The sequence below is a fragment of the Gasterosteus aculeatus genome, chromosome 15, assembly GCF_964276395.1.
Source record: "Gasterosteus aculeatus chromosome 15, fGasAcu3.hap1.1, whole genome shotgun sequence".
Classification (NCBI taxonomy): Eukaryota; Metazoa; Chordata; class Actinopteri; order Perciformes; family Gasterosteidae; genus Gasterosteus; species Gasterosteus aculeatus.
In genome coordinates, this window is record NC_135703.1 from 17,823,108 (window position 1) to 17,826,286 (window position 3,179).

Sequence of the window (3,179 nt, forward strand, 5' to 3'; positions counted from 1 at the left end):
AAAGTCAAAACCATGATAAGAAATGAGCATGCGGGGGCTGCTTCATAGTTTGGTAAAGTTGGCAAGATATTCACAGATTCTGACTTCCCGGTTCAATACACTAAACTAGCACAATGGCGGATTCCTTTGCGGTGTTTCGTTTGTTTAATGGGTTACTTTGGTGAATAAACATCGTTGGCTGGTAATCCCTCGAGCGTGGTTTCTTCTATTTGTTGTGGCCTTTGAGCCGGACCATAACAGCCTTGACGTCACTTCAAGTGCACACCGGGGGGTCCGGTTCACCCTGTTGAGGCGGTAATGGTATCCTTCCCTATCTCTGCATGTTCTGCTGCAGAGACCCATTCGGCATTTTCGGCACACTCCGAAACACTTTAATTCCTCTCGCAGGTCGACTGCTTCAATCAATACTCATTGTTTAAATTTATCCCCTGCCCTTTGTTGTCTGGATTATGAGGCCTATCAACCTACACTCTTGGGCTACTTTCTATTCTCTGCATTTTTTTATGGAGGGCTTTATTAATTGCAGTGTTCTTTGTTCTTTTATTTTATAAATTTTACAGACTGTATTAAAGCTATTGATGTATTATCCAATGAGATTTTTCAGTTTCTGTTCTTTTTCATTCTGAGTATTCTTTTTTCAGTTTTTATTATAATTGGGGAGTTATTATCTATTTAATTACCCTTTGATTACACTCTTTTAAATCACAAAAACTGAATGTGATTTCCTTATTGTACAGTATGTGAGTGTATGGGCTACTTTTCTTGTATGATAGGTGTTGTCTGGATCTCCGATCCCCCGGAGTCGGTTGATGAGAAGGATCCAGCACTTTGATCAATTAAAGTCAAAAGTTAACATTTATTTAGAAGAGAAAAAGATTACATGAGCAATTCTCCGCAGATATCTGGATCTAACTATTGCTTGCAAGCAGGAGGTCCACCAGCACGTATTCCAGCGTTCTGTGTAATGGCGTCGCCGAGCAGTAAAAACGCTGAGTTTTTATACACTTGAAGACAGTTCTTAGTGCCAGTTACGAGAAGCCACAAATCAAGTTGAGATAAGAACTCAGGTGAAGCTGAGGGTAACACACAATGCTCCTCTGATCGAAGGTCTGTGGGAGCAAGTTAACCCCCTTCCCCAAACACAGCTGCAAACCCTAAATCTTTCTATCTGTACATGTCAGGGTCAACCACTTGAGACCTGGCTCTGGCACCGGACAAATGTTTACAACATGTTTTACCACGACATGCATCTCACAGTGTTTTACACATCAAGGGCCGGTTTCGGAGACAGGGCTTAAATCAAGACTGAAGTAGGCCTAAATCAGACTAGTTAATCCTGGCTATTTAAGTGGCTTGCATGAACATGGCATAAATTTGGCTTAGTTAGTCTGAGACTATGGAGTCCTGGAGTAAGCTTAATGAGAACACCTGGTTCAAGCCTCATTAGACTAAGTGGAAGCACAGGCTGTTGGTCCAATTGTGCTCATGAAAACCTGAAATGGAGTATGAAACACCATTGTTGCAGTGAATTTTGAGACAACACAATGTCAGAGGCAAAGAGAATTCGCTCCAAAAATTATAGTGAGCATGAAAAAGCACTACTAAAACTAATTGTATCGAACCATCCAGTCATTGAAAGCAAAATCCATACTGCTGCTATTGAACATAAGAAAAGAAGTGCTTGGACTGCAATTGGCAAAGAATTCAATGCAAATGAAGATGTCACCACAAGAACAGTACAACAACTGCAGGTGAGTTAATCTTCATTATTAGGCACAAAAATATGTGTTTGTTTCCTGTTGCCTATACCCTGCTTATTTATGGCCTACCCAAATACAATACTCCTGCTGCTTGTAGCATTCACATTGAATGAATATCCTGTTTAAAAGGATAGTAACCTATTTTAAAGGGGCATATGCATGTTAAACATGGTGGTAGAGTAAGACATGTTGCACAAAGGAAAATCCATACCTATATGTGAGGGGGAAAGAAATATACAATCATTTCTCCACCATGACCTAAATTATCAGGAGACAAACTTATTTTTATTATGCCTTATCAGTACCAGTATTTCAGATTTCCCATATTACTATTTTTGTGACATCAAAAAAGAAAACTAATGAATGATATCTGCCTTCATAGGTTCTATGGAAGAACATTAAACTGGGATTAAAAAAAGAGAATGCAGCAAGCAGAAGAGAGCGATTTATTACAGGTGGTGGACCACCAATAAAGGACACATGTGATGAATTGGGTGACTTGCTGTCTGGTATAATAGAGCACCAGCAACCTCTGGATGGTATACCAGACAATGACCATTTGGACAGTGAACATGGAGAACTGAGCACAAATGGTAAATATACCTTAGGAAGTAAATTGGTTACAGGACCATATTAGTTGATTTGAGTTTGGAACAGTGGTCTTTTTTTCCAGAGGAAACCAATCAAGAGCCAGTTCACAACGAGCCTGAACCCTCCACATCTGCTATGGCACCCCTGGGAGATGAAGCTGCTACCATCCAACAGAGACCAAAAAAGATAACTATGCATGAAAAGTTAGCCAGAGAATTTCATGAGCGTAAAATTGAATATTTAAAAGAAGAACATGAAATGAAAATGAGAATTCTAGAGGTTGAACTGGATATGAAATTGGGAGAGAGGGCTATGCTCCAAAAAAGAATTCTGCATACTAGTAGCCATGGTGATGTGGTGGAGGGGCGTGGTTAGCTCAGCTGCAGGGGGGAGAGCGGGGGAGTGGTTCAGGGGACGGTGCTGGTAGGTGAAGAGTAAGCAGGTGTGTGGAATCTGCACTAATTGCCTTCTTCAAAAGCAGTGAGCAGGATCCAGGTCGGGGGAAGGAACATGAGCCGAGCAGAGCTGAGCGGAGCACGGGAGCAGCACGCGAGGGCTGAGCGAAGCTGGACAGAACGGGCTTATTCCTGCTCACTGCCATTCCCCCTTTTTGGACAATAAAAACTGGTTACTCCCATCCGTGTGTCCGTGCGTCTGTACAGAACCCGTCGGTGGTAGCGCTAGCCCGGCTACAGTGGCGCCTGGCCAGGGATGGACGCAAACGACCACGGAGAGGGCCTGATGGAGCCGGCGGTCGCGCTCGGACGGATGCTGGGGGAGATCGCCGCGATGCAGCGCGAGCAGGCCGAGGCCAACCGGCACGTCCTG

General features: G+C 43.2%; 1 long non-coding RNA gene across 1 annotated transcript; it reads left to right on the top strand.

Annotated features, from left to right (window-relative positions):
• Positions 1 to 1,269: 1,269 nt before the first annotated feature.
• Positions 1,270 to 2,600, top strand: LOC144388349 (uncharacterized). Its single transcript, XR_013452678.1, has 2 exons — positions 1,270 to 2,353; positions 2,434 to 2,600. It is a non-coding gene; the product is annotated as an uncharacterized LOC144388349 (long non-coding RNA).
• Positions 2,601 to 3,179: the final 579 nt, after the last annotated feature.